Source organism: Triticum dicoccoides, chromosome 6A, assembly GCF_002162155.2.
Source record: "Triticum dicoccoides isolate Atlit2015 ecotype Zavitan chromosome 6A, WEW_v2.0, whole genome shotgun sequence".
In the NCBI taxonomy this organism is placed as follows: Eukaryota; Viridiplantae; Streptophyta; class Magnoliopsida; order Poales; family Poaceae; genus Triticum; species Triticum dicoccoides.
This window is the reverse complement of record NC_041390.1, coordinates 444,252,148-444,259,751: the sequence shown is the minus strand read 5'-3', so window position 1 is coordinate 444,259,751 and position 7,604 is coordinate 444,252,148.

Sequence of the window (7,604 nt, the reverse complement as noted above, 5' to 3'; positions counted from 1 at the left end):
GCGAGTGGGTGGCGGCTAGGGTTGCGGGGGTGAGGGGAGTGGATAAGGGGTGGGGTTTGGGCCGGCCTGGTGGGGTGGCCGGCTGGGTTGGCCCAGTTGGGCCACGGCCCAGGGGGGGCTTTCTCTTTCCTTTTTTTTGTGTGTGTGTGTTAGTTCTGTTTTTTTCTTTTTCTTTTTATTTAATTTTCTTTTCTATTTCATTCTTTTAATTGTTGTTTTATAAAATATAAATACAACTCCTAAATTAATGTTATAATTTAATCTACTGCCCCAATAAGTATGACACCTAATTAAAATAGTTTGCATTGTTATTATTTTTAAAAGGGCATTTAATTAATCGTCATAGCTGCGTTTTAATTACTTTAGAGTCTTTAAACGTTTTATAAAAGTGTGGTTTCTCCACAATAATTACCTATGCATTATTTGGCAACACCCCAACATCTTAGTTTTAATATTTGAAAATCTTTACCATTTGACTTTATTTTAAGTTTGAATTTCGAATCGATTTTGATCTAACACGAAATTAACAACAGTAACCGTGGTGACGTGGCATCATTATCTTGGGATTACTGTAGCCTAATTATCCGGGCGTCACAGAGCCCAAAATAAATCTTGACCGTTTTGACGAGACGAAGAACTTTCATGTTGAACGTTTTTTGATCAGAAGTCATCTTGAGGGTCAAATCGGTCGCGCAAAACAGGCCATTTCTCGCGCTACCCATCAGACATGTGTTTGGTGGGGCGCGCCACATCTCACGTCGTGAAAGGGCTGCACTCCGATTGCTCTAACTTTTGCATACGAACTCGGATTTGGATGATTTTTATATCAAAATCAATCGTTTCGACGAGATGAAGACAAGCCGTGTAGATCATTTTTCCAGTTGAGGTAGTCTTAGGGGCTTAATAGGCCAAACTGTACTCTGAATATAAGATCTTAGTACTTTGAGCATAGTTTCGGCCTTCGAGATGAAATTGGATGGCGATGACCCAAACTTCAAAGATGTTCATATCAAGAATACAAAACTTTTTCATGTAGATCACTTCTCCATTTGAGGTCATCTTAAATAAGTTCTTGAACCGTGCCAAAATCTGGTGTCAACAGTATGGTGGACTCATATGGAATAACTTTGGGGTTTATGGGATTGGATGCAGAAGCAGTATTCCCGCTTAGTACAGGTGAAGGCTAGAAAAAGACTGGGAAGCGACCAGCTAGAGAGCGACAACAGTCATGAACATGCATTAAAATTAATCAACACCGAATGCAAGCATTAGTAGGATATAATGCACCATTAACATAAATATCGTAGAGGCTATGTTAATTTTGTTTCAACTACATGCGTGAACATGTGCCAAGTCAAATAACTTAAATCATTCAGAGGAGGATACCACCCTATCATACCACATTACAACAATTTTACTAGCATGTTGGCATGCAAGGTAAACCATTATAAGCTCCTAGCTAATTAAGTATGGCATAAGAAACTATGATCTCTAATTGTCATCACAAACATGTTTATTCATAATAGGTTGAATCAGGAACGATGAACTAATCATATTTACAAAAACAAGAGAGGTCGAGTTCATACCAGTTTTTCTCATCTTAGTCAGTCCATCATATATTGTCATAATTGCCTTTCACTTGCACGGCCGAACGATGTGGATAATAATAATAGTGCACGTGCATTGGACTAAGCTGGAATCTGCAAGCATTCAATAAACAGGAGAAGATAAGGCAATATGGGCTCTTTTTTCAGATCAACAATAATGCATATAAGAGCCACTTCAACAATTTAAATATGGTCTTCTCCTATCGACCCCCAAAGAAAAGAAAAGAAATATTTACACGGGAAATCTTCCAACAAGCAAAAGAAGAACAGGAAATCTTGTTGAGTTTTCTTTTTAATTACTTCTACAAGCATGGAAATTAAAACTAGCTAAAAGCTACAACTAATTTTTTTTATTTTTCTTAAGGTTTATTAAACATACAACAAGAAAGCATAAAAAGGAAATAAACTAGCATGGATATTACAATGAAAACGTATATGCACCGACATCTAGCAATGAGTGTGTGAACATGAATGTAATGTCGGTGGGAAATACGTACTCCCCCAAGCTTAGACTTTTGGCCTAAGTTTGTCTAATGCCACGGATGGCCTGGCGGATATCCAAAGTTGTAGTTGGGATCGTACTGAGATGCAGCAGTCATTGCATCCTGGGTTGCAGCTTGGAGGCAAGCTATCTCAGCCCTCCTCTTATACTCTTCCGCCTCCTCTCTGGTTATAAAACATCTCCCTTTTGTCTGAAAGTCAAAGGAAGTAGAAGCAGGGAGAGCGACATGATAGGTGCGTTGTCTGTTAAAGATTAGTCGGTACTGGAGGAACTGATTGTTCCTCTAAACAAACTGATGACGAACCATAGCCTCATAATCCAAATAAGCAGGGGGCAACTCAATATCATCCTCACGTATGGTTATACCAAGAAAATTATCTATCTGGTTGCATAAATTCCACCAAAGAAATCTTCATTAAATCTATTAAGATGCAACCTACGTGCAATAATGGCTTCCAAATTATAAGATTTATCTCCTAACACAGCACTCCTAAGAATACTGAGGTCAGGGACACACATGTGACATGCTTCATCTTTACCATTAATGCATCTACCTATGAAGAGAGCAAAATAATGTATAGCAGGAAAATGAATGCTCCCTATGGTAGCTTGTGCTATATCTCTAAATTCCCCCACAGTTATACTAGCAAGAAAATCTCTAAAATCAGATTTGCGAGGTTCACTAGCAGTACCCCATTGTGGAAGTTTGCAAGCAGTGGTAAAATCCTCTAAGTCCATAGTATAAGAATTTTCATAAAGATCAAACAGGACAGTTGGAGTATTGCGTGAAGATGAACATTCAAACCTCCTCACAAAGGAACTAGTGAGATAGTGGTACTGGCGGCACTTTTCCTCCTCCAAGCTCACAATATCAGCGTTACGCAAATATGCGTTAAATTCTTCCTTGATTCCCGCTCAATCCATAAAGTCCTCTGAAGGCCATTCACAGGGCCCCACTGGAGCATTCCTTGGTGGCTCATCGTCAGCATCATGCATTGCAAGCCTGGGTCCTTGCTTCCTTGAAGAACCACCTTCGTACATTTTCCTAAGCATATTTCTCCCTCCGAAAAATTTCTGAAATTTTTAGTAACTTCAAATAAAAATTAGCCAAGCTCAACAAAATTGATAGAAACTACTCCTACAAGTGCCTAGAGCCTATATCATGCATTAGAACTACTTGGAACCATATAAATTTGACATGCAAGCTCAAGAACAGGGTCACCTAAGCAGCAAAAATATGCAATGAATAAAGCACTAGAATGAAAACTAATTGGACCAATGGAGGAGTCACATACCAACGAACAATCCCACAAAGCAGTTTTGTGAGAGGTTCTTTGAGCAAGGAGATCGAAAATGGCAGCAAAATGAGCTTGCACTCGGGTTTGAGCTGGATAATGGTGTTTGTGGGAGGAAGGAGTGTGTGGGTGCAGGAATAAGTGGAAGAGGGCCATTGTGGGCCCACGAGGCAGGGGCGCGCCCAGGGGGTAGGGCGCGCCCTCCACCCTCATGGCCAGGTGGATGCCCCACTGATGTGTTCTCAGTGCCAAATGTTCTCAAATATTCCAGAAAAAATCATATTTAAATTTCAGGGCATTTGGAGAACTTTTATTTTTGGGTATTTTTATATTGCACGGATAATTAGAAAACAGACAGAAATTACTATTTTTGCTTTATTTAACATAAATAACAGAAAGTAAAAGGAGGGTATAGAGAGTTGTGTTTTCTAAATTCATCCATCTCATGATCATCAAAAGGAATCCACTAACAAGGTTGATCAAGTCTTGTTAACAAACTCATTCCGAATAACATGGAACCGGAGAATTTTAGAATAACACTAAGTTACCTCAACGGGGATATGCACATCCCCAATAATTAGAATGTCATATTTCTTCTTGACAGTAGGTAGAGGAAATTCAAAACCTCCAAAAATAATCGATGGAATTTTTCCAATAGAATTGATACTATGAACTTGAGGTTGTTTCCTCAGGAAGTGTACCGTATGCTCATTACCATTAACATGAAAAGTGACATGGCCTTTGTTGCAATCAATAACAGCCCCTGCAGTATTCAAAAAGGGCCTTCCAAGAATAATAGACATATTATCGTCCTCGGGAATATCAAGAATAACAAAGTCCATTAAAATAGTAACGTTTGCAACCACAACAGGCACATCCTCACAAATACCGACAGGTATAGCAGTTGATTTATCAGCCATTTGCAAAGATATTTCAGCAGGTGTCAACTTATTCAAATCAAGTCTACGATATAAAGAAAGAGGCATAATACTAACACCGGCTCCAAGATCACATAAAGCAGTTTTAACATAGTTTCTTTTAATGGAGCATGGTATAGTGGGTACTCCTGGATCTCCAAGTTTCCTTGGTATTCCACCCTTAAAAGTATAATTAGCAAGCATGGTGGAAATTTCAGCTTCCGATATCTTTCTTTTATTAGTAACAATATCTTTCATACACTTAGCATAAGGATTCATTTTAAGCATATCAGTTAATCGCATACGCAAAAAGATAGGTCTAATCATTTCAGCAAAGCGCTCAAAATCCTCATCATCCTTTTTCTTGGATGGTTTGGGAGGAAAAGGCATGGGTTTCTGAACCCAAGGCTCTCTTTCCTTACCGTATTTCCTAGCAACAAAGTCTCTTTTATCATAACGCTGATTCTTTGATTGTGGGTTATCAAGATCAACAGCAGGTTCAATTTCTATATCATTATCATTGCTAGGTTGAGCATCAACATGAACATCATTATTAACATTATCACTAGGCTCAGGTTCATACCAGATTGTGTTTCATCATTAGAAATAGAAATATCATTTGGATTCTCAGGTGTTTCAGCAATAGGTTGACTAGAAGCATGCAAAGTCCTATCATTTTTATTTTTCTTCCTTTTAGAATGACTAGGTGCATCTATTTTTTCTTTGAGAATCTTGCTTAATTCTCTTAGGGTGGCCTTCAGGATACAAAGGTTCCTGAGTCGTTTTACCAGTTCTAGTGGCCATTCTAACAGCAAAATCATTATTCTTACTATTCAATTCATTGAGCAAATCATTTTGAGCCTTAAGTACTTGTTTTACTTGAGTGGTAACCATAGAAGCATGTTTACTAATATGTTTAAGTTCACCTTTGACATTAGCCATATAATCACCCAAGTGTTCAAGCATATCAGCACTGCGTTTTAATTCTCTACCAAAATAAGCATTGAAGTCTTCTTGCTTAACCATAAAGTTATCAAACTCATCAAAGCATGGGCTAGCAAAGTTAGTAAATGGGATTTCAGCTTTATCATATCTATAGAGAGAATTTACCTTTACTACCTGTGTCGGGTTATCAAGGCCATGTATTTCTTTAATAGGAGATGGATTAAAATTATGCATTTCTTCGACAGGCGGTAAATTAAGACCATGTATTTCTTCAATAGGAGGTAAATTCTGAACATCTTCAGCTTTAATACCCTTTTCTTTCATGGATTTCTTTGCCTCTTGCATATCTTCAGGACTAAGAAATAGAACACCTCTCTTCTTCGGAGTTGGTTTAGGAATAGGCTCAGGAAGTGTCCAATTATTTTCATTAGTCAGCATATTATTTAATAGAATTTCAGCTTCATCCAATGTTCTTTCCCTGAAAACAGAACCAGCACAACTATCCAGGGAATCTCTGGAAGCATTGGTTAGTACATTATAAAAGATATCAAGTATTTCATTTTTCTTAAGAGGATGATCGGGCAAAGCATTAAGTAATTGGAGAAGCCTCCCCCAAGCTTGTTGGAGACTCTCTTCTTCAAGTTGCACGAAATTATATATATCCCTTAAAGCAGCTTGTTACTTATGAGCAGGGAAATATTTAGCAGAGAAGTAATAAATCATATCCTGGGGACTACGCACACAACCAGGATCAAGAGAATTAAACCATATCTTAGCATCACCCTTTAATGAGAACGGGAATATTTTAAGGATATAAAAGTAACGAGTTCTCTCATCATTAGTGAATAGGGTGACTATATCATTTAATTTAGTAAGATGTGCCACAACAGTTTCAGATTCATAGCCATAAAAAGGATCAGATTCAACCAAAGTAATTATGTCAGGATCAACAGTAACACAGATAGGTGAAGTAGCAAAAGCAGGGTCAGGTTTCATTCTAGCATTAAGGGATTGCTGCTTCCATTTAGCTAATAACCTCTTTAGATCATATCTATCATTGCAAGCTAAAATAGCTCTAGTAGCTTCTTCATCCATAACATAACCCTCAGGAACAACATGCAATTCATATTTATTAGGGGGAGAGTCTTCATCATCACTTTCATCAATATTATCAATTTCAATAATTTCATTCTCTCTGGCCCTAGCAAGTAGTTCATCCAGAAATTCACCAAGTGGCTTACTCCCTCCTTTCCGGTTTATAGGGCTCAATTGAAAAATCTCACCAACCAAGATAGATGGTGAGTGGTGGAATACTTTTTGTAATTTGCAAAAGCACCCAATTAATACTCTTGTTTTCCTCAAAAATTTATGTTTACCAATGTATTCATTGCAATGCATGCATGCATAAAGTACATGCATTGGTCAATTTTCTCTTAATACTTGCATGCAATTATTTAACGCACCTTGAAATCTGAACTTGTGATGGGAACAACCAAATTGAGCCTTATAAAATGAAAAAACTAAGATTTCGAGATAAGCCTTATAAACCAAAAAGGAGGGAGTAGTAGTATCAAGCATAGAAGTAGTTTCATCATAAGTATCATGCATAACAGAAGTGGCATCATCAATAACATGCGACATATCAGAATCAATAGTAGAAGCAGGTTTAGGTGTCGCAAGCTTACTCAAAACAGAAGGTGAATCAAGTGCAGAGCTAGATGGTAGTTCTTTACCTCCTCTCGTAGTTGAGGGATAAAACTTGGTTCTTGGATCTTTCAAGTTCTTCATAATGATAAGAAGATATAAATACCAAGTGACTCAAAGAATAGAGCTATGCTCCATGGCAACGGTGCCAGAAAATAGTCTTGATAACCCACAAGTATAGGGGATCACAACAGTTTTCGAGGGTAGAGTATTCAACCCAAATTTATTGATTCGACACAAGGGGAGCCAAATAATATTCTCAAGTATTAGCAGCTGAGTTGTCAATTCAACCACACCTGGAAACTTAATATCTGCAGCAAAGTATTTAGTACAAAGTAATATGATAGTAGTGGTAACGGTAGCAAAAGGTAATGATAACAAAAGTAATGTTTTTGGTATTTTGTAGTAATTGTAACAATAGTAATGGAAAAGTAAATAAGCGAAGAACAATATATGGAAAGCTCGTTGGCAATGGATCGACGATAGAGAATTATGCCAGATGTGGTTCATCATGTAACAGTCATAACATAGGGTGACACAGAACTAGCTCCAATTCATCAATGTAATGTAGGCATGTATTCCGAATATAGTCATCCGTGCTTATGGAAAAGAACTTGCATGACATATTTTGTCC